The 24,497-nt window shown below is 43.7% G+C and overlaps 1 protein-coding gene across 3 annotated transcripts in view; it reads left to right on the top strand.

Moving 5' to 3' along the window:
- The first annotated feature begins 20,902 nt into the window (after positions 1-20,902).
- The window catches only part of GNB1L (G protein subunit beta 1 like), a 46,646-nt gene continuing 43,051 nt past the window's right edge, over positions 20,903-24,497 (top strand). For 2 of the 3 annotated variants that reach the window (XM_076353039.1, XM_076353036.1), the window contains exon 1: positions 20,913-21,029. The gene's annotated coding sequence lies outside the window, so the exon portion shown is untranslated. Of the gene's footprint in view, positions 21,030-24,497 lie in introns of all 3 variants that reach the window. The other variant, XM_076353038.1, reaches the window with a different exon arrangement.

Below are 24,497 nucleotides of genomic sequence, written 5' to 3'. Positions count from 1 at the left end.
TAATCTTTATAAATTAGGAATTGAATATACTGCATTATTTATATTATACCTAATGATAACTTGTTCTCAATGCTAAGGTATTGTGTACAATTAAGTTTTGCCTTTTCCCATCTATGCATGCACTGTATGTCGTTACACCTACTGGAAAATGTTTCTACAGTTTAGATTATTCCAGACCAGGAGCTGGAAAAGATATTTCAGTACAGCAGATACACTTTTTTTGCTAGCACAGTTATTCTGATAAAAACATAGATGCCATAGTGTAATGCATTTCTAACAAAAACAGTTGCACGTTGTACAGACTTTTGAGTTTGAAGGCTTCTCTTCAGAGGCTCATGCCTATCCAACAAAGTAGGCAATTTTGTGCCCGTATAAATTGCCATTTGTCTAAATCCCAGTGAAATCCATGTACTCAATGTTAGCCATTAATTTCAGTGGGATGCAAGTATGTGTCTTAAGTGCTTTGTTAAAGGGGAATCAATATAAGCATATGCCAAAATGTCTTTCATTATTACAGTTGGGGAACAGACTGCAATTATGATTCAAAACATAAAAGGTACAATAGACATCCATGATTAGGCAATGAAATATGCCTTTAATAAGCATAGTGCAGACAGTTTGTTTTGCAATAAGTAAACTTGTATAAAATTCATTGACTTTTTCATTCTTTCAGATCTGTGTGCTCTCTTTTAAGAGAGGTTTTTCAGTTTTATGCACAAAGTTTTCCTGATGTTCTTCCAGCAGAAAGGCTGGGTTTGCATGCATTTATTCTAGTGCCAAACTTGAATTTTACTGGGAGAAGAGGAAACAGCAGAGCAGACCTTTTTTTTTTTCCCAGGGCAGCATGCAACAGATATGGTGTAATTACTCTAACTGATTTTTTAAAAATGGAGTGTTTCTGTCCACTACATGTCAAAGAGCTAATTATGTTTCCGTTGTGGCACTCAAAGTCAATATTGTCAGCTCTTCTTAGTTCTAATCTTCTACATTGAGTTTTGATGGGCCAGGTGAAATATCCCCTTCAGCACCTTACTGCAATTCTTGTCAATCATCTTGCCATGAAAAACATGGTATTACAAAGGCTTTGGCAACACTGCATCTGATTTTAGTCTTTAATCTTATATGCACCTTAAGAAAACACCATTCCAACTACTGACGTTCTGTTTGGGACATGAATGGGATCCCATTTGCTGTGGGAAACAAAAGAAAATTATCTAATCTTCAGTGGATATAATGGCACTCTTTGGCCATCGCTGTATAAAGGCTTAGTACTAAACCACTGTTCTAGGAAGACAACAATTGGGATGGGGAACTGGTGCAGAAACTAAGCAGAATATCTCATGTGAATAAGTAAGAAAATGCATATTTACTTATTCATCATGTAATTGTAAAATACCTCGTTTCAAGCACTGTTGGAGTTAGGAGAGTGTCTTTTTTTGTGAACCCTAGACTTTCTTTACCAGGAGTGCTGTTCACTGAAGTCCATTCTAAGCGTGGTACTGTGCGTGCCTTATTTTTTGTTGTTGTTTCTGATAGACAAGATCTAGCACATCTAAAATCTTCTGGTCCTACAATGGAAAATTAACATCATCCCTAAGAAGCTGGAATATAAACTAATAAGGCAGGTTTCCAGAATCTGATTGCATCAGTCAGAAAGATATAGTATGAAGAGAAAAGTAGATATTCCCCGGGGGGTAGTGTGAAATGGAGACCAGTCTTGTTTGAACAAGGTGCTTTGCATTGTTAGCTAGGTAGAGGTATTGGGAGTTGCAGCCTGTCAGAACCAGCACCTCCAAGGAGGGGGCGGGGGGAAATTTTTCCAGGTAAAAGTCTCAGCAGTTTGTGGTAGAGTATGTCCAATATACTAATACAATAATTTAAGGAAACCCTTCATACTCCATGAAAGATGAACTGTAAAGATACTCACCCTTTCTGTGCCTCCTCCCCCGTTTTCCTTCAGATCGTATGAAGACCAGGAAGACTGTTGGGTTTTTTCTGTCCTCCTTCCCTTTACCTTAAAGCAACATGGGAATCAGGCTTGTTCTTCCTTGTTTTGGCATAAAACCGAACAGCAAAATCCCTCTTCTTAAATCTTTCACGAGGAGACTTCTTTTTCCCAATGCTGTGTGAGGAGTTAGAATTAGCTAGGTGGTAACATAACTCAAACAAATCTAAAACAAAAGGACTATAAATACCTGTTCAGTCTTTGTCTTTTAGAATATTATGTAACTCCAGTAAAATAAAATACCAAGGGAAAGAAAACAGTGAAAAAAGACAGCTTTTAGGCTTTAAACAAAAATGAAGAAAATAAATAAATGTTCTCTTCTTTGCAGGCTCCCTGTGAGACAAAGCCCAGATATATTATTCCATTGCGTACTCCTAACAAAACAGTCAGAATTGAAAGCTTGTTTTATTTTTATCTCTTACTAATGTGTGAATGAACTGTAATGCAGCCAACCAATATTCTATTCACACTGTGTCAGAGCAACAAGTTACGTAGCAGCTTTTAGCTTTATGCTGGAGGTTGAGCTGTCGTACATGACGCCTTAGTTTGTAACGCAGTTAGTGATACACAGCAATCTTTATTTAAACACCTTTGTTCAACATGGACAAAGGGTTGAGCTTTGGCATTTTTATTTAATCTTGATAATCTTCCTTTTTGTCTCTCTCAAAGGATCAAGAGGAAGTGCATTAATTTTCAACTTCACACAAAGGCAAGTTGTACAAACACAGCTGAAAACATCAGGAAACCCAGGCATTTTCCTTAGAGAAATGGAGGCAACTAATGTTCTGCTGGCAAGAGACTCCTGAATAACTGGGAAGATGTTGTTAGGCACAGTAGTTTGGGCAGCAGGGTGTTCATACTCTGATAGCACTGTTCAGTTTGGCTAGCTTAGATGAAAGATTCCTGTAATGTAGAAAGCGGAGATTATTAACCATATAACAGGAAGCAATTTAAAGAATACAGGCTGCTTTGGAGACTTAAGAAATGGCTCTCAGATTGTCAAAGGATTTTTTTTTTTTTTTTACTCATTTAATTTACACCAGACTGGGATTTAATTAAATCATGAGAGCGCTTTTGATTTTTGCCTCTTTAATTCTCATTGAGTTTATTTCTTAGACATATTTCAAACACAGGAAAAATAAGGAGAATTCTCTTGACACTTCAGACTTTGCTTGCATTGATTTCTGGCCTTGTTCATTCATGTATCCAGGATACCTTGAAGTTTCAGGTCAGGACTTTGGTTCTTGTCCTTAATTAGGGATTTAATTGTATTCTTCCTTGCTCCTTGAATTTTTCTTGTTCTGCTTTTTTGCAAGATGCTCATTCTATTTTACTTAGTTACTTTTAGCCCTGTTTAAGTGTTAATAAGTGAATTCCGTTTGGATGGGGTAAGAGTCCAATGTATTCGTAAGAGGATTTCAGGATTTTTTGCTTGCGTCTTTCTTTAACTCCCTTGTACTTTCCAAATATAGAAATGCCATAGCTCCAGAGGAGGCAGTTCTAAATAAGTCCTGTCCTTAGCTGTGGTATAGTCCCCATTGAAGAATAAGAGACCAACCATTTGTGAGTGTTTACAGCTGGACCTTCTGAAGGGCATCATCTTTCCTTAATGACAAAATGCATCAGATTCGCAAGCTGTGGCAACAGCGCTTCAGGGTTTCCATGACAGTGGCAAAGTGGAACATCTGATGAAATCTGCTTGTGAAATGCAAGGCCGCCTTCTCTGTCACTGTGGTTACTGAGAGCTCTAAGGTCTTGCATTTTCTGTATTGGGTAGCAAATTCTCAAAATGCAGAAGGCTACCCTGGCGTGATGAGATAGTCCATGTGTGGGTCTTAAACATCCTTGCAAGGCCACCTCATTGTCTTATGCTCTAGTTCTGCAAGTTCTAGTATTTCCCAAGTTCACAAGTTGGGTGAACATTTGCTTTAAGCTATTGAGTTGATGCCTAAGAACAGCAGAGGGGGGTGCTCACTTGGATCTACATTATTGATTGAAGCACTCTCCCTCACTGTACTTCAGTGAAGTGTAGCCAAGAACAACAAGATAAGAATTCATATAAGTGACAAGGGAGTTTCTCAGACTGTGCCGGTGCACATTAGCCTGGCTGAAGAGAAAAAGAAGCTGATACTTGAGTCTTTTGAGTTGCGAAGGGTCTGGTCAGTCCTTGAAGGGGAAGCACATGAATGGCCCAGTTGTCATCGCATTTTATTTTTCCTCCAACTTTGACTAATGGTGCATTTCCTCTGGCCTCCCACGGGCCGTCCGTGGCTGACTTGCTTTGTCACTCTTCACGTCTAGTCGCTGCCTTTACTGTCCACCCTGTTCCCATGGCAGGAACCCGGTGTCCTATAAAAAAACGCACAGGCACAAACCATCTGTCATTCTTCCCACTCCTCTTTCAAGAGACCACTTCCCATATTGTGTGGCCTTGCAGGCTGAAAGCAGTCTGCCTCCCCCCTGCATGCCTGGAGTACATGCCAACTCTCTCCCCACTTGATAAGGGACCTCCCGACATTCTGCCTGTAAAAATACTAATGGGCATCTCCCTGTTGATAACCAGCTCTGCCTTTTTATTGTGTTCATGGGGTGATAAGTTGTCTGGATCAACAAGGAATTGTCCCTTTTGCCACTTTGCAGCCGAAGTTATTAGGGTCAAATTAGGTGTGAGTTGTGAAATTAATCATTGCAACCACAAATAATTTGTAGTGTGCTATGGACAACAGAAAAAAAGGAGCTGGAGAATAGAAGGGGAAATTATTGTAGGGCACAAAAAGCCAAAGTGATCGGGAAGGAGGGAGGAGAGAATGGCTGGCAGTGCTGTACAGCATGTTGAGCTAGGCCTGTAGGCTGTGCTCGATTTGGTCTCCTGCACCTGTGGACTGTGAAATCACAGAACAAGGTAGTTCTTTAATGTCATTTGAAATTCCTAATTAATCCACACCCAAGGTGTCTTAGGAGAGGAAGATACCTGACTTTGCACCAGAAATAGTGCTTTTATGCGTATGTTAGTTGATGATATTCCTTGCACATCTCTAGATGTGGCCCCACCAGAAGCATGCTCATGGGGCTTGTAAATAGTTAGGTGCTCTAGGAAAATCTCCAGCTATGGTCATTGATGCAGACCAAGCTGTGCCTAAACTGCATCTGTCAACTGGGCAACGCTGATAGTGTAGTTAGATATACTTTTATCTATAAAAATTACAAAAAAATAATAATACAAACACTTTCTTCTGTATGTTTAGTAAAAAATGGGGAGCAATTTTGTTTCTTTTTTTCAAGTACTGGCTTGTGGAAGATGTCATAATCTGGATCGCTAATCTGAATTACATGGATCTAGTCTCTGCTGGAAATGAAGTCCAACAGATCTAAATTATAGCTGGAATTTCTAAGCTAAAAATCCAGTCCATCCTTCTGAGGCAGCACTTGACAATACACGTATGACCTATGTCTAGGAGTGATGTCCTCTGAATCATGCCTTTTCCTACAGCATAGCTTAGACTCACTGCTTGGGGACACAGCTTCTTGGGTCAGTTGTTGCCAGGGTTGCACTCACAGCAGTATTTAAGAGAGTTGATTAGAAGAAAGCAATGTAGATAAACCTTCAGTTTATGTACAGTGTAACTGGCATGACCGTGTTTTTCCAAACCATTAACCAAGTTTGGGAGAAGGAAGACACAACTCAGAGGTCATGCTTTGCTATGAAAGCAAAGCCTGTTTGACACACCAAGAGCTCTGTATGAATTTGGTTCTAACTTCAGAAACTGGGGAGCTGCGAGGGGAGGATAGGAAGGGAAGATAGTGCAACACCCACTGAACAGCTTCCATTTTGTTTTCTGGGGTGAGAAGCCTGAATTTTGTGCCTAAAATACAAAGCTGAAGGTGTGCTGGATTTGCTTGGAAATGCTGCAAAGCTATTCTCATTTCCTGTAATTATTGCAAGGTTGGCCTTTTTCCATGGCTAAGCCCCATTTCTTAGCTAGCCAGAATGAAATGGCAGGAGAATTTCACTCTCTCTTTCATCTTATAGTGTATCTAGGAAGGCAAGAACCAAGACTTTGAACCATTAATTCCTAAGTCTGTGGCTTGATTTGCTGCAGTAGAAACTGTGTTTTAAGGGTTTTGTCTTCTCTTACCAAAGCTAATTGTTAATTGCATCTTCTTTTCTCTAGCCACTGCCACAAGGAATGATTGCCTTCTGTGCTGATGACAGATCTGCCCCTCTGTTATCAGACACTGCTTTTTTGCCATCTCAGTTTCATAACAATTGCCTCTGCCTGGGAGCCAGTAGAGCAGCCGTGTTGGGCAAAGCAGTTCTCTGAGGAGGAGAATGATGGATGACAGAGTGATTCCCTTCGACACGGCTGGGGCACTGAGGTTGTGTTCATTTTTTACCCCCCCTTATTGCCCCTTTCCCTGCTCTGAATTCTTAAAACAAATCATGGCATTGCTGTATGAACAACCCACGCAGACGATGCTATAGTAACTTGAAAAAACATATTTTATGGCACTGCTATGCGTCAGTTTTGTCAAAATTGTCAGGAAAGAGATAATTGCTACAGGTGGCAGAGGCTGCCGGATGACCATCAGAGGGTACATAGGGAATAAATTCGACTGCCTCTGCCAAATTTCTAGTGTTTACGCCAGCTATACTGCTTCCTTTTCTCTCACTACTGTCATATATGTCATTTTGCTACAGCTTGTGTACTGGCCTCCCTCCTGTGCTCGAGGAAGAAGCAGGTCTGGCACTCATACTGTGCTGAGGTTCTGTTGGGCCCTAGGGGATGGGTTTGCAGTAATGCAGTTATACTGCCACAAAACTCTGGAGATGTACCAGCCCAAAGCAAAGTTTGTCTGCAAGCAGCTTGCTCTGAAAAGTGTCTGTAAGCAGTGCAGATGTCCTCATGGAGATGGGTTCTCAGGACTGGATCTCAGCTGTATTGAGAATCAGCTTTGTATTCATGTACTTCCCTGAAATATTCTGTAATAGTTGATTTGAACAGTCTTTAGCAGAGATCATATTTCTAGTTTGGGATTCCCTTTATACATCTTTCATTAATACAGGGATTCTCCGCAATCAGAGACCAACACTGCAGAACAGCTGGATCCATTTTGGCTTGACAAAGGGCATGGGCATTTTTTTATATATATTTATGGCTCTTGTGAACATTCAGAATGCTTTTTATAAATATTAAAAATAATCAAGGGTTCTGGAAAGAATTCATACTGCATTGCCATCATCTGCAGGAGTTCTTCCATCTTCCTCTAGAATATGTATTACTAGCTGACACTGTGAACTAACTGGTCCAGTCTGGGAATTTCTAGCTACAGCTAGAGGAAAAGGGAGGCTGTGAAGGGAATTGGTATCTCTTGATCATCAGAGAGAGCAAATATAATACAGGCGGCAGCCTGGCTGCCCCTGGAGCAAGTCAGAAGCAAGAAGCTTGCAAGCAGGCACCTCAGAAAGCTCCCCAGAGTTTTGCTCTGCCTGCTGCACCCGCTGTGGTTACTTGGTAGGTTACTGGCCCTGCTTGTCTTGAGGTAGCTAGAGTTGAAGCATGTGTTTTCCATTTAGAGCTTGGAGGATGCCCAGGTCCGACTTGGCATGCTGTCTGCACGGGGCATCAGCAGTACAGATGTGGAAACCACAAACCCGATTAATATAAGCCTAGAGTAAAAACTCAAATAAGCTTATAAATAAAACCAGACTTGCAGATTATTTGTTTCCATATTAGTCTGTAATAGACCCTACTCAATATGTTTGTTTTATTTGGTTTGGTGACCGACATAGGTATTTATATTTCCAATAAAAATTTAAATCAGAATACAACAGATGAAGTAAGCTTAAATTATTTGTGCAGAAGATGATTGCAACTGTCTGAAGCATGTAATTCCTTACATGAAATGTTAGCCTGCTTTGAACAGAGATATGACAAACTCCTCAGTATTTAATTTACCATTCCGTCATAGCTCCAAATCCTACATTTATATATTAAAATGGACTCCTAAATGCACTCTAATCCTCAACAAACAATCCAGAGGTGTGGATGGCTTGGTGGGTCTAATTCTTGGTGTAAGCACCATCTGTGTGATCTTGGGTGAGTCACTAAATGATCCCCATGCCTTAGCTTAAAGTGGTGACTGTCTTTTTTCCCCTGCCAGTCTCCTGCTGAGCTCTAGGCATGCTTGAGGACCTCCAGTGCTCCTTTCCAGTGCAACTTCAGCTGCTCCAGTGCAGGTAATGAAACCGTCCAGAGAATAGAGTTCCAAAGAACCATCTGAGAAGATTCTTCAACAGTGCTGACAGACATTTTACTCAGTGGAGAAGATCTCTTCCTGGGAACTTTATCCAAGGTGAGGTTGCCTTGATTCAGCTCCATTTAAGCACAGCTGTACCAGAAAAATCTATGGTTCGGCAAGCAGTAGGACATCTAGTTTATTTTGCCTGTACTACCACACTTAGCATGGGACACCTGCACAAAGCCTGACAAGTCTTTGAAGTGAGACTTGTTGTACCAAGGCCTTGTACACATCTGTGGTAAGTAGTATCTACAAGTGATCAATTAGGCCTACCTAGCTTTCGGGCCATACCAAGGTGATGTAACTGGAATTGTGCTTCTCTCCCCTAGACCTCCTAAATAGACAATAGAGGGAAATAAGCACTTCCACATGCTGGTTTGGATCTCACATAGGCTATCAAGGGAGCACGCAGTACTTGCATCCCAGTGGGATGAACCTGATCCTTGGATAAGTATTTGCAGTGACTTTTTTATGCTAGTGGGGCTCTAAGACAAATGAATAAACAAAGTGCTCTCTTCCCATCTTCGCTTTGCAAAAACATAAAGGAAAAAACTCTCACACCCTTTGTTAGGATGTCAATGCCAGAGGAAAGACACTAGCAGTTATTCCATTCAAATGTCCAGTTTTTCTTTCCAATTGTTTCTCTGGGTTCCTTTTTTATTTTTTTCCCCTCTTCAGCTGGTTGAGTGATGGCCTGTTCTTATGAAACAAGTTTTCAGCTTCACAATGGTCCTGACTTCTCATTGTTTGAAAGGCAAGAGGGTCACTCAAAGTAAACTCTCTCGTGCTAGATAGTGTTTTTCCACATGGAAATGTTGGAGGGCCACTCTATGCCGTCAGCCCAGAAAGGCCAGAAGATGCCTTCAGACTCCCCAGGTGCCTTTGTGTTTGTTTTCTAATGTTATTGCACACACAATATCATTAATATTATGGCCAAAGCTTGTCTTTTTAAACAGAGTCAACACATCTAACCTATTAGTCAGCCACAGGGAAAAAGGAAAGGATTAAGTCAACACTGTAAGGAATTAACCCTTTCCATTGCCCACAGATGAAATCAAAGATGATATGACCTCCTTAAATTGCAAAAGGGACTTGATTGTTTTCTCTCACAAAGTAGTGGAAATAATTCCTCTCACTTTGGCACTCAGATGTAAGATGCAACAGCCTGTGTCCTGCAGGAATCAGAAAAGACTGGTGACTTATAAGACATCATTCTCTTTCCCATGGTACATGCCATTGAAGGGCAGGAAATTTCCCTCCCACCCACCTTTTTCTTTTTTTGAATCTCCGTTTCCCTGTGGGCTGCCTCAGGTACTGGGCTAGGCTTGGCATGTAGACACAATTAGAAATATAGGCGAGACTGCATGGAGCAAAGTGTCCAAGTGCTGAGTGAGTGCCCAATGGGCCGTAGCAAAACGCACAACCAAGTCAAAGAAAAATGGAAAATATTTCATAAAATTCATCTTTGCATCCCTTTTTCCTCTCTTGATATATGGCCCCTTATTCACAGCTGCCCGGGCCCGGCCCATGTGTAAATATGTCAGTGCACCAATGAGACGGAACATGGTCGCAGAAACGCCGGCGGCTGTTCCCAGATAAAACGCTGAGCTGGAGCCGAGGCGTTTATTGTAAATAAAGATCAAGGCAAAGCAGCAACATTTCTGTTCGACTCAAGCCTGCCAAGGTTGCTAGTCCAGCTCCTTTCACGACTACCATATGTCCACATGGATTTCCCCTTCCAGAAAGTGACATGTTACTCTTCTGACAGCTCTGTAGCCATTGCAAGGTCCTCGATACTTTCCATGTGTTGCTTTACAATAACCTGGAAACACTGGTGGCAGATGGGGCAATGGGTGCGTGTGTGGGCATGGAGGGGGGAGGTAGACTGCCAACTGTTCAGCTCTAATACTGCTGTACTTTAACAGTAACTTTGCGGGGCCCGGGACACATTAATGCTTTTTTTGGTTCTGCTCAGTAGAGGGCACTGGATCCTATAAATAGGAATTGATACAGTGAAGCACAAAGGGCCTGATAGCTTTAACAGATGGACTAATCTTTTTTCCTCTGGATACTGGTGGTGTGGAAGAGAAGTCTGCGGCTCTGTCTGCTGCACGCCGATTGACCGAGAGACAACCATGGCATGTGTTAGCAGGTGATAAACTCTGTCTTTTACATATATTTTTTATTTTAATTAAAGTGCTAGCTACAAAAATCAGTCATCTGGAAATCAGGTTGGCTAAAGTACTAGCCATCTGGCATCCTTCTGAACAGCAACACCAGCCAGCTGACACAACTGGGGGGAGATGCAAGCACCTACAAACTAGAGCCTGAACAGCCAGGTTGGGGTGGAAACTGGTTGAATTGTGCAGGCTTGTTCCTGCAGGCCACAGGGGAACTATAGGAGTGGTCTGAGGGGAGTTAGCTGAATCAGGGAGTTTAGCCTTCTTTGTAGCCCTTGATCCAAAGTTCCCACAATTTCACTACAAAATCATAATTTTTTCCAATGAGTTCGTCTTGTTCTCAGCAATACCCACAAACAACGTGCTGTCAATCCGCTCCACTCTCCCTCTTTCGTCACTGAGTTCCCTTTGCTGTGTGCTGGGGTTTGCATTTTCTTCACTCATGGCTCAGATGAGCTGTAAGCCAAAGGGACTAACAAAAAAATATTAGGAATGCAGCTTTTTCAGTTGTTTTTTTTTAAGTTTAGATGGATCTTGTGCATGTATGTTGTAACATAATTCTTTTAGTAATAAAAGTTTTAATGCTAATAAAGAACATATATTAAAAAAACTTCCTAAGCCTTCATCTGGCACTAGTCTAATGTGTTGAAGATTTGGCACAATTTTCCCATATAATTCAAGAATAAGAGCTGAAATTATTCATTCTCCACACTGACAGATACTGACCTAAGTTCGTGAGCTGACCTAGGATGCTTCACTTTAGATGACAGCTCCAAATGCAAGAAAATTTAATACTACCACAATATATGCTTTAGCTCTGGGGAAGAAAACTGCAAGGCTATTTCCCAAAAAGCAGCTAGTTAGTTATTGAGGGGTTTATACTGCTATAGCAACACATCTCACCACACCCTAGCAATTGCCAGACCCAAACTAGAGGTTAAATGTGCTGGAAAATGTGGCAGTAGCTTCCAGCATTTGCTGATTCCTGAGCTTAGTGGGACTCAGGCATGCCTGCCTTGCGTAGCAGCAAGATAAGTCTCCGAACTGGGAGAAAGGAGCAGTTTTTCTTTCACACACCGTCTCTCACAAGTCTGAGCTCCTGCCGTTCCCTTGGCAATGCAACGTATGGTTCAAGAGCTGCCCATGCGCCACAGGTGGCTGGCCCTTGGCCTGCAGTGCTGTGCCGCTGTTGCCATTTAAATCAGATAGAAGCCATGATTGCTAAGGGTTGTGGGTTTGGTTTTTTTATTAAATAGGTCAACAGGCCCCAATAGTTGGCAGCCATCTCCAATCCGGGAGCTGTGTGATGAAAGGCCATATTATGGCAGGCTCCAGTGTATCTCTTTATCTGCCCTACTTGGTACGGCATGTTCCAGGTGGAGACTGGCAGGATGCTAGTGCTAAACCCTGCCCTACTGCCATTCCCTAGTGACAACAGCAGGATCCTGGCTCCTCGTCCCGTGTTCAGATCCCACCTCCCTTTGACTGCCCTGGAAACTACTGTTCCCATCACAGTTCTTTGATATGCGGAGACTTCCCGACTTCGGCACATTATTCTGGGAAGGGAGATCAATCCGTTTTAGAAACAGATGTGCTCTTGAAGTGGTTCCTATAGTCTGTGTTAGGCTAAACCAGGTCTGCGTTTTGTAACCAACTTCACCTTCCACTGCAGAAGCCTGGTACTGTACCTTCATTTCTGGTACTGTAAATCATTATTCCTTAACACTACTCAGTAGAGAAGTAGGTAGATGATAAACTTGGCCATAAGTTGGTTCAGTGGCAATTTCCCTTAGCAGTTTTAAAGTGTGATTTTTTTAAAATATTTTTTTAACAGTTCCTTGACAGGTTAATGGGGTACACGGACAGGAGACTTCTGCTTTATCCCCTGGAGCCCTGACAATTTGAGGTGTTGCCTGGTTCAGCTCCTAGACATGAGAGGAAGGAATAACTTGCACTTCTCCCCAGCGATTTCCTGATGCTCACTGGTGGAGAACAGACATGATTCACTCCAGAAGGTACTGCTGAGTGCTCCCAGGTGTCTGATCTGCCAAGCAAGGTTGGTAGCATCGGCTCGCATAAGATTTCCCTCTCCTGAGGAGAGGCTGGTGTCAGCCCCAGCTAACTCTCAGAGGCCTGACATCAAACTGTGCAGGGTTTTGTTAGAAGCCGACTGAAAACGTGGTGCTGTTATTATCTGACACTGGCTGAAACAAAAGCCAAATGTTGATGAATGTCTGATCCTAAAAGTAAACAGTTTGTTTTTTTTTTTTTCTTTGCAAGTCAGGGGCCCTCTAGGGTTTTATCTGATTTTGGCAATCTCCTGCACATTTTGGGGCCTGGAGCATGGTTTTAATTGTTACATCACAAAAGTTGCCAAATAGTGTTGAATGCTCCTTAAAAACTCTCTCAATTTTATGGAACTTCTCAACGGCTTGACTAATACAATAATTACTGGAACTCGGCTATGTTGCCTAGTGGCAAATGGAATTTTTTCATAATGATGCTGTCTGTCGTTAATAGCAGGATTTGTTCTTTCTCTCAGCGGGAGAGAGGCCAGAAAGCCATGGTATCTGTCTTTTTTAATGACAGCCAACAGCAAACGGATAAAATAATCAATTATATCTACAGATAGGTAGATAAAGTATAATTTATCATGTCAAAAACAAAAACGTTTTTAATTGGGCTGTTAATCATTTTGTAATTTTAACTAAAGAGATGGGGGCTCTACTTTGTGCTCAGACATCACTAATATTTCATACAACATTAGCTGATCTTATTATAGCTTTAATAATAGTGTTTACTACTAACTGCCAAAATATGAAATGTGATTTCTGCTCTCATTAGCTGAAGCCTTTGCAGTTATAGAGGGATGCCCTTCCCTTTTATTCTTCTCCTTCTAGAAAGATCCAGGGGAAAAAAAAAAGAGCTGACTAATCAGCTGTAACAGTTTCTAGAATATGCTGATCTTTCTGTTTGATTAGGAGTACCCATACTAGTTACCAACAAACGTGTTACTGAAACGATGATTTTTAATTTTTTTTTTTACAGCAAAGCATATAAGCAGATTAGTATAACGCAGCAAAGATTGGAAGTTGGGAGTTTTGATTTCTAGCCACTCCTGCGTTGTCTTGTGGGAAGCTGGGCAGATCATTTAATCCCTCCTAACTTGTTCTCCCTGTCTGTAATGTAGGTATTAGATAGCTGCCTCATCAGGCGGCTGTAGAGTATCCAAGTGTTGTAAGATTCCTCAAAATTTGATATAAAGATGGCAAACAGCTGGACGGATAGCTGCAATAGCTGCCTCTCTGCTAGCTCTTTGAGGAAGGAAATGGAAAGTTTATGGCTGGACCTAAATCTTCCCCATATTATAACTGAAAATGCCCTCACAATGCTGCCTGATTTCAGGATCAGTGAGAAATCATCTAGCAGAAAAATCTTACAGCACTGGGGTACTTTGGCTGTCTACTCTTTTGTTACTATTCCTATCGATACCATAAGCAGATGCCCTGCGTGGGACCAGATCTCTATTTTACCTATAAATTCTATGTTAAAAAAATGCCAGCCATGCTAGGAAAAGAAATGTTATGACTCTTGAGCACCCCTTTGCCTCAAATACACTGGAATTACTTCTCTGCTTCAGAGGTGTTTTGCAGAGGCAAATTAATCTCCATTCCTCTTAACTTGGTTTCCCTCTGAAAAGCTTTACCTGCCTTAAATGAAGAGCTGGCCTCTAGAGTTCCTGTTTGGGAGCAGAACACGCACTTAACATTGTTTGGCAAGGACAGATTTCACTTTCAGTGTTACGGTGGGTGTGTTTGGCGATGGGTTTAATTTTATGTCCATAGCATCTCCCAGTCATGCATGTAACACAGAGCGGGGCAGGACTGCCCTTCCTGTAACTGGATCTTCCCTGGGAGTGGGGGAAATCTAGTGGATTGAGTGGGTTTTTTACAGGTCTAATGGCAGGATTGCGGCTGTATTCATACTGGGAAACAGGGAGGAGAGGCTCTGGGGCTGGCTTGCCCAAGCATAAATAAATTGGAGATGCACAAACATTCAAAAAATTCCCAGAGAGTCACGTTGCACAACTTAATGGGCCTGGTGCCTTCACCTGTGCCAATTTTATGTGACTCTTAACTCTGGCATTAAATAAAAACGAGACTTGCTATAATGACATCAACAGCCTGCGGTGAAGAAAATATGCTGCTACTTTGATACAGATCCCCTTTTAAGGAGGACACAGTAGACAGCCAAGGCTTTTTTTCCCCATCTGTTAGGTGGATGTTACGATTCCCTGCTCAGAAGCACGCTCTCAACAACACTCCTCTGCTTTCAACATTACACTAGATGATTTTTAATAAGAATATGGTTATCTGCTGTCCCTGGTTTTGCCACCTTGATTTTACTCTCCTTCTCCATTACATGAAAGAATGGAAAAGGGGGACATGAGTTGGCTGGGGGAGGGGAGCAAACAGCACGGGGAGGGCGTTAAATGAACCAGCTGTTATGTGTGAAGTATCTGCTTTCTAATTGCTTCTGTTGGAATTCAGGGGAAAAAGGCACTGGCTACACTTAATTAATAAGGCAGGACTCACATAAACTCCAGCTGTGAGCACAGGACTGGTCTTTAAAGGATAAGCTCAGGAGGTGGGGCAGAGAGTTTGATTTCCTTGCACTAAATCCTATCACATGCTGTTGGTAGTGTGTGTGTCCACTTAAGCCTTTTGGTTGGTCTGTCTGAACCAGACATGAGGTATCTGTTGCTGTCCACGTGCCCCACCCCAAGAAAAATTATCTGACCTCAGAAATCAAAGGTGTGAGGCTGTGTTTCAACCTAGGGCGAAACTGATGTGTTCTCACTTGAGTTTGGAATCCCTAAAAAGTGGGGATGTTTGGATCAAAGGTTTTTGTTCAGACTTAACAAAAGCATGGGCTTTTGCAGCTGGACCCAGATATAGGTTTGCCCCTTGGTCCTCTTTTCTGTGTAGTTCCAGAGGGTTTGGATTTGGCATGCAGTCAGCATCTCTCTCTCATCAGGGCTCTGCCTTGGGAGCTTTGCTGCAAAGGTGGCGCTGGTGGGGTGTTTGTGCAGCTGATGCCTCCAGACCATGTCCAAAGGCCATTTTCCAGCGATCCCTTTGAGGAGAACAGTGCCCAGTTAATTTCTCTTTTTTTTGAGAAGGGCTCAAAAAGATCATCAGGAATTTCCCCGAGTTACAGACAATACCCCTAAAACCCACATGAAAATGCGAATGCCACAGCGTTTCCCCATTTGGTCCTGCTCCAGGTCTCACTGCTATAGGATGCCCCCCCACCAGTGCAGGGTCTTCCTGGTCAGAGCACAGCAGTACTGGGGTCTGTGCTGAGACCAAAGTCGTCTTCCGCTTCCCATGGGATGGCATCTCTGGATTTCAAAGCTTGTTGTTTAAGTGTGTTATGCTAGGAAACAGTGGAATCAGAAAAAGAGGTGGAGGGGATGTTCCCATGTAGTTAAGAGCCTATTTTTCCTCACTGGCTGTGGAGGGAAATGAGCTTCCTGCTTAAGGTGAGGTGTCATTTGCTGGATGGAAGCCTTTGTGTCCCGGCTGGCCTGCTCCTTTGGGTGCCACCGCTCAGGGCAGGTCTCTTCCAGTGCGATCGCTCTCCCGCCCAGGCCCTCTCCTTTCCTGGAGCCGTGCTCCTGCCTTGCATCAGTCCTGACGCTCCTCAGATGAGTGCTAGGGTCAGCACAAGGGAGGGGACGTGGCCGTGTGGCTGTGAATGGGTTGGGAAAGGAGGAGTGCTCATTTTGGCACGGAGAGCTCAGCTGTTTGTTCTCACCGCACCCTTCCTCCCCAGGCTGGAGCTGAGCAAGGCTCTGTTTGATGTTGTCATGCCCCTTTTCCCCTTCTCTCTGCTTGGGATCACCCACCACCTTCCATGAGCTCTGAAAATGCAAGAACCCTTCAGATTTCTGGTCAGAGCCCTTTGTTGTTTTGAAAGGTAAAATAATCCAAGGCTCAAGCATCCAGGAGGATTTTGGTGTTTTCACTGCTCCTGATTTCGGTGACAGCTAGGCCTGGTGTGGGACTAAGCACACAGATGCATCAATAGCCCCAGTCCCTTGAGGTAGCTGTGTGGAGCAGGACTTCCCACCCAGAGAGAAAAACAATTCTCGGGTGTTATAGCATGTTTCCAAGCAAGCAAGGTGGGGCCTCACTTTGCAAAGCTCTATAAACAGCAGCTCTTTGTCTCTTCCATTTCTCTTTGCCCTGAACGTGTTGCTATTTTCAAAGGTTGGTTTCAAAGTGCTGATTCACAGCCACCAGCCGTATTGTTTTATCTGAGGAGATTAGGGCTGAGAATGTTGTGGTTTTGTAGTGAAAAGACTCCATTGGAAATACCAGCATATTTGACATGAGACTGTTATTTATGCTCAAATAACCATCTAATTTAAGAATGAGGAGTCTTTTTTTTTTTCTCAAGTTTAGATCAATCATCTATGAAGACAAACTCCCACTCAGCCTCCCTTGGCCCCTAATACTTTCATTTCGTTCTTCTTCTGCTCATTATTTTATGGTTTTGTCCTTGACTGGAACATTTCTTTCTTGTTCTTCCTTACATGCACCACTAAAGGGGGAAAGAACTTACATCTAAAAGCTCAAGCCTTGTGTAGCTCTTAAGCCATAAATAATGTTTTATACAGATTCTAAGATTATTAAATCCTTCTAGTTAGCCTCCCTCTTACTTTTACAGCTCATCTGATTATTCTTTTGAAACTTAACTATTTCTGTTTCGCTTTCGCAAGCAGACCTGAGAAGGTAGGATCTGGCTGTATGCATTGCTGATCAGAAGACTTGCCATAGGAATGCAGAAAAGCTTGCCTGCAAGAGAACCGATTGTTGGCAAGGAAAAAATCTCCAGAGAAGCCCTGTAATTCTGAGATGTAGTCGACTTTCTAAATACAGGCAAGTCTACAACTGAAATTGAAATCTGTCTATCTGGGGAGAGAAATGCATCCGAAATACACTTTTCTGGAGAGGGCTGACAGGTACATAGTTGGCGAAGGGAATGCTTTGGTGTGAGGAGACGGTTATGCTCAGGTAGTAACTGATTTTGGACAGCCGTAGGAACTAACCATCGCCTCCCCATAACCACGCATCTGGCTCCTTTTGATACCAGGGCCAGGCATCACCCAGCCAGGCATCACCCAGCCCGGCATCTGAAGCTCAGCTTTTCCCTACAAATGCAGCCGAACCAACTGCCGCAGTCTGCAGAGATCCTGAGACTATAGCGCTGAGCTGCTCTTCGTTCTGCTTGATCAAACCTGCTCACCTCAGACAGTGCCTTAGGGGTACGGCCAGGTAGCCAGGCCTTGCCAGCATCGCAAACTATGGAGCTGAGCGCATGGAGGGAAGATGTCCCTACTAGAGACAAAGCTAGTGAAAAGTGCTGAAAAGCCTCACGGTAGACAGCCTACACAACAAAACTATCTCCTCCAATTAGTCCGTGGTCATCAACGAGGCAAACGCCTCTGCCTCCTGAGCCAGACAGGGTGGTGTTTTAATAATAGGCATAAATCTATTATGCTTTTCTCCTCGTGACCTAGCATATTCTGTCAGGGCAATGCATACCTCAGAGGAGGAGGAGAATTTATGTGTACAATAAAACAATAGAGCTTCAGTGATATCAGCTGTTTGACGAACTTTAATATACATTTGCTATAAAACAGGCAGCAATTACCAGAATGTGATACCCAAATAAAAATCCATGATCCATTTGCACGACAGATCTTCAATTTACTCACATTCATGTGAAAGAGACACATAAAAATGATATCCATGCTTAAAATCACTTAGAAGCAGTCTGAAGGACCCCACAGTTGCAAGTGATACTGCAGTACTTGGCTAATACTCATGTTTCGATGGCTTTGCCTTCATGATTCTTCCAGTGGTTCCTTTATGTTTTCTGGTATTCTGCCAAACACCTGTGAATCAGTGCACAACAAATATTCCTGCCATTTAATTTAGCCTCGCACAGAAAGGCTATATGAGGCCCGATGCAGACCTAATCCCAAACCTCTAAAGAGGTTTAAGGCACTCTGGTTTCACCTAATCCCGAAACCTAAACCAGAATCATTGAAAACCTCCATAACACCAAAGGAATGGGCAAATAAAGGGTTTCCACTATGAAATTATTAAAAGGACACAGTGTATCTTTTGGATTTGAGACCTAAAGCTTTACCTAAGGAGCTTGGACTGTCCACAATAAAAGTGTTTATTTTGAGGATGGGAGGTCGAAAGGTTTATTTGACTAGAGGGCTGATTTCACCCTTCCCACCCAAAAAAAGAAGAGGGGTGATCCCCTAGAAGAGTGAAAAATGGGAAAAGGGATGAACAAGTAACAAGGCAGGGGCAGCCCAGCAAGGCAGACAAAGAAAATGAAGCCCAGGTTTCTGTTTAAGACCCAGTCATGGCTCTCTGTGAGAAAGAGCAAGAGCACAGCCCTGGCCTGCTGGTCCCTGAAGTTCCTTGCAGCAAACATGTAAGGAGTTACTGGTGATGTAATAAATACATCGCTGCTGTTCAAAATGGAGAATCTGCTCTTTTGAGATCTTACTGATGGGAGAGAACATGTAAAAACGTGCACTGTAATGGAACTTTCAATTACAAATTGCATCCAACTGTAATAAATTTGATCTTGCATTAATTCATGTTAAATTAATTGGATTCTGTCATTCCTGAATTCTGGTAACCACCTTATCTTGCCATATAACTCATTAACTTTGTGTTGTGAAAAGGGTATTTCATTTTCAAGGCAACTGTAGGGAATATTAACTGTACCATATTCTAATGAACATTTAGCTTCTAACAAATTAAAGACCTGAAAGTATACTGCACATGTGGTTTCATTATGCATAGCATTTCATAGCAATGATCTGCTGCTCTAAATCTCTTAATTCAAATCATTTCAGCAAAACATGTAGGGAAAAATGGAGCTATATTTGTGCATTATACAATACTGAAGGTATTTATCTGTGCTTAGGACATTCCTAATAATGAGAAGCATAGCCTCCTCAATGTACCACGTTTTCATAACCACTGAATGCCATTTAAGAGCCCTTTAGAGCAAGGATTTAGGAATCAGCGTTCCTACCGATGAGAGGTTTGATATAATCCGAGTAGAAAAGCAAGCCGCAGATTTACCTTTACAAACTCACAAAAAATCTCCCTGCCTTTGTTTGCATCAATGGAAGTGGAACAGAATAGCACTTGTTTAACAGCGCTGTGGTACTCTAGGTGTAATTTAGCTTTGAGAGACCCTTTGGCTCCATAGGCAAAAATGGCAGGAAAACCGAAAAGCATTAGTTTTATGAGGTACCAACCTTTCTAGCTGGAATTATAGCAGTATAGCCTTGTGAGACGCTACATAAATGACAAAGCTTTTACAACCTAACCAGGTGACACAAGCAAATGATGGTTTATTTGCTTTCCTTGAGCAAGTCTTGGTGTAGCTGGGGAGCAACAGGGGACACTTGGCAGGGTATGTTCCAATCCCACACAGCAGCGTTCTTCTAGTAGCAACGATACATACTCTGTTATTTCACTGTTGCCTGATTTAGCCCAATTATGACACCTAACCACCAACTTCCATTTGGAACCACTTCAAGAGGCAACTTTCTTCTCTAAAGAGGCTCTCCCACAAGACAGCATCTGGAAAACTAAGTGTGGCTATGTTGCGCTGAGAGACTTGGGCCTGTTTATCCCGGAACAAATCGGGATTGACAGCGGTTGCCAGAAGAGGCAAATGAATTCAGGAACGCGACAACCCCATGCTCAGCAGAGCTTCTGGCGAAGGAATGCCGTGCAAGCAGAGCGTGGAAGGGAGCCTACAACACTGCCTGGCGCGCCCCACCGACCAAACTTCGCAGCAAGAGCTACGGTGCGTCATGTCAGCCACAAGCTGGCTGGGCGCGTGCTCGGCGGCGCTAGCAGCCCGACACCAGCGCCCCAGCCCAGGCCTTCCCAGCTGCCGCAAGCGGGCCTGGCCAGTGCCGCAAGGCCCTGCCCCGCCAGACGCGGTCCTTCGCACGCCCTGGTCTTCGTGTCTGGCCCTGCGGAGCAGCGGCGCGTTCCGAGTCCAGCCCGGCCCTGCCTCCCGGTGAAGGCAAGGGCCTCCCGGGTGACGGCGCGGGTCGGGGCGAGAGCCGACGGGCGCGAAGCCGCTCGCCGCCGCGGGACGCGCAGAGCCGGGCGGCCGCGCGGGCTCCCGGCACCACGGGCCTCCCTTACCGGCCAGGTGCCCCCGCGGCTACTCGGGGGCCCGCAGACGGCCGGGGCGGGCCGGGCCGGCCGCATCGCGCCGTGAGGGACGGAGGGGCCCACGCATGCGCGCCCCCCTGCCTCCCCCGTGACGTCACGAACGGCCCGCGGGCATCACGCTGGCGCTCGGCGCTCCTCTGTGTCTGCCTGGCTCTCGGGAGGCGGCCTGAGGTACAGCAGAAGATCGCCGAATCATCGCTGTCACGCTTCCTCCTCCCCCCCCCCCAGACGGAGCGGCGCTCGGTGAGAGGAGGAGGGGGTGGGGGGACGGCCCTGCACCCCCGCCGCCACGGGGGACTCCCGGCTCGGCTGCCGGGGAGGCGCGAGCAACGCCCGCAGATGGCGGCGGAGCAGGGAGGAAGCGCCGGTCACCGGCGCTGCGCCGCCTCTCCAGGCCGCGCCGCGCTGCTGAGGGGGGGGGGGGGGGGAGTGTGCGCCTGCGCGGGGCCGTCGCCAGGGCAACGGCGGAGCGGCGGTGCGCCTCCACCCGCCGCGTGCGGGGCCGGCGGCAGAGCCCGCGCGCGGCGCGCGCCGGGTGACCGTTATCCTCCGCCCGCCTCGCGCCTCCCCTCACGGGCGACAGCGACCGGGGCCGCCCCGCGCGGGCGGCCGCGCTGGGCTTGTCCCGGGTGCCCGTGCCGGTTGCCGGCACGTGAAGGGGTGCGCGGAGTTTGTCCCGGCCGGAGGAGCGAGTGGGGGTGGGAAGGCGCCCGGGACGGGGCGAATGCTCGAGCGAGATGAGGCGTCTGTGGCTGAGCGAGGCCTCTGCTAGATGAAAGCAGCATTTTGGTTAGAGCCCGTGTCTGCTCGGTTGCAGCTGAGCTGCTCTGAAGCAGTTTGCCTGGAGGGTCTCTGCGCGAGGCCTCTTCGGCAGCGGTAATGCTGATGCCTTGTGCTTTGAGTTCAGAATACACCCGATAAAATATTTAATATCCGTGAGCCGTAGATACCAAACCTAGTTGTAATGGAGCTTACAATTCTAATGTATTGAATTTTACAACTCTTCCGTAATAATCCCGGTGCTTTTCTTTTAGGACCAACAGAAATGAGTGCTTTTAAGGTATTTAAAAGTAAGCGATAGCAAACACTGCAGATCAAGGTGAGGCTGGGAAATGCATCTACTGAATTTCAAACCCAGTTCTGTCTATGGAAAGCACAGCCTCAGGTGGGTCGGTGCTTGCTCTGTGCCTTTCCCCTGCCATCTGCAAAATTGTAATGGCAGTCCTCGGGAAGACTGGTTGATGAGTAATATTTTAAGCACTTTAATACCCTTCAGTTGAAAGCATTTACAAAAGTAATACATAGTATTGTTAATAATACATCTAATATAGTAATATGAAAAAATAATACTGTATTTATCAACTGGATAGAGCTCTGATCAACCTGGCCTGGTCTCATAGCTGACCCTGCTTTGAGCTGGAGATCAGCCTGCAGACCTCCTGAGGTCCCTTCCATCCAGAGTGATTCCGTGACTGCATAATTAATACACCATAATTTCATAAGGCAAACTTCTATTCAGATATAGCCTATGGAAATCTACAAAACTAGCCGCACTTCAACAGATTGACTAGAGTCCCTCGGTTTTTACTTTGATTACTATCAGAAAATGGAGAAAATCTTGCCTTCGTGGGTTTTTCACAGATTGTTTCATTGAAGGGGAACGAAGAAGATCAACACCGCTCATTTGTCTTCACACAGTACATAACTTGAGTGTGCTGCTCCCCACGCGCAGAGCGGCAGCACCGGTGTCTTCAGTTCTCGGGTGGCGGGGTTGACTTGTTTTCACTCCCTCTACTGGCAGTCTGATTGTGCAGCGAAGTATTGCGCGGTTAGCAAGTATGTGAGACATAGTCTACGTTACAGATGTTTTCAGCATGGGCGCTTTGTTTGCTATGTGGCATTTTATGGACCTAGCTGGCATTCTGAATGTAATCTTGTAGTGTTTGGGTGACATCTGCATACTGATATCTGACATTTGGATTCTTTTATTGTATATTTTTCTTCTCAGTAGTGCTGGTTGTTTGAAATGAAGAAAATGCCTTATACAACTCCTTTATATGCCACTTTACAGTAGAAAATAATCTAATGTCCAGATTCAGCAGCCTCATTTTGAAATGAACAAGGTAAAAAACAGGCATGGTGTGTGCTCTGGAAAAAATAGAGGACAGGAGAGATGGAAATCTGTGTGTAACTTTTACTCTTTCACTGGGAATCGTTTTGAAGAGCGCTTCTCCACGTTTTTTAGCAGTCTCTTTGTGACCTGTCGTTCTTCTAAAGCTCCTTCCACCAACCCCCAATTTTAGTAGCATTTCTGTGAGGCTTTTAGAGAGGGCTCCATGACTGGGAAGTGTTTCGTTAATAATTTGCCCTGTCTGCATGAGTTATATGGAGTATAGAGGACATTTTATTTATTTTTAACTAAATTACTCCATTTTAAAGAAACTACTGGAGTAACTTTTTGTTTCTAATTATTCCTATTAACTTTTTAATTGATTTCCAGGTAAACTAATTTTTTCTTGTTGTAAAAATATCCTATGATCAGGAAATCTAACTCTGTTCTGGCTTGGATGTGTCATTATCAGTTATAAAGATTCTGCAGATGGAAATTATGTTGGTGCATGCACTGGAATAGACGCCAATTTCTAATATCAGATAAATAGTCTGGTTTTGGTTAATTGGTGTAAAAACTTATTTTTAAGCATTAGAATTACAATATTAGAATTGTAGCATACCAGGGAGCAGATCTGTTGACTAAGTACGCTACGCCTTTTCTGACCCTGTTGACCATTTTAGAATACTGTGAGATTCTTTTTGCAAAGAAACGCTTAACTACTGACACGTATATGTTCTTACATTCTAGAGAGACAATTTTTTTGGCTCTCTATCACATAGTACATCGGGCTGAATTGTTTTGTGTTTGCATACCTTTTATTTTTAATTTGAGTACTATTTCTCTGCAAGCTTAGCCATAACAACATACTATTTCATTGGGGCAGTAAGAACCGTAAACCAGTCAGTTGTCACTAATTAGCTTATATGGGAGATTTAATGCTGAAGATTCCAGTTTTCCAAAATGATACTCTATGAAGCACTGTCTTCATTGGGGAAAATAGCTACTATGACTACTCTTCTGTAATAAATTGTTTTGTTGTAGCTACGTTGGATTATAGATTTATGTCAGTGAGATTTCTGGGATTGTGAAGACAAACTTAGTAATGATTAAAAAAAAAAAGGTTGAACTTTCCTTTTTGGACACATCTTCTGAGTTGTAATGCTACTTTTGTACAAACTTGAAACCTCAGCACAATATTACATGTTTATGTGTATGTCTTTGTAAAGAAAAAAGGTAAGTTTAGTAGCACTAATAGTGTTTTGATCCCAAAAAAATCTGTGTGGATAGATTTACGCTTTCTTTGTAAGAGTGCAGTTTGACTGCACTAGAATATACTTGGTAGTACAAATGAAGGGTTTGAAATTAGTAATAGTTTGAAAACTACTTTAGTTACTGGGTTTTTTTTTCCCAAATTATTGGTCTCTGTGGAGCAGTAAAAGTGATCACAAAGCAATGAGAAAGAAATAAATCTACAAAGAAACCTGCACGATTTTTGCCCAAGCAAACCAGCTTCCTTTTGAGCTCTATGCTGGCACAGTTGTACAATAAAAAGTGGATTTTTTGCTGTTCATAAGCAATAAAAATAATTTCACAACTGT

The sequence above is a fragment of the Aptenodytes patagonicus genome, chromosome 15 (genome assembly GCF_965638725.1).
Source record: "Aptenodytes patagonicus chromosome 15, bAptPat1.pri.cur, whole genome shotgun sequence".
Lineage (NCBI taxonomy): Eukaryota > Metazoa > Chordata > Aves > Sphenisciformes > Spheniscidae > Aptenodytes > Aptenodytes patagonicus.
This window is presented reverse-complemented; position numbering and strand designations above follow the sequence as displayed.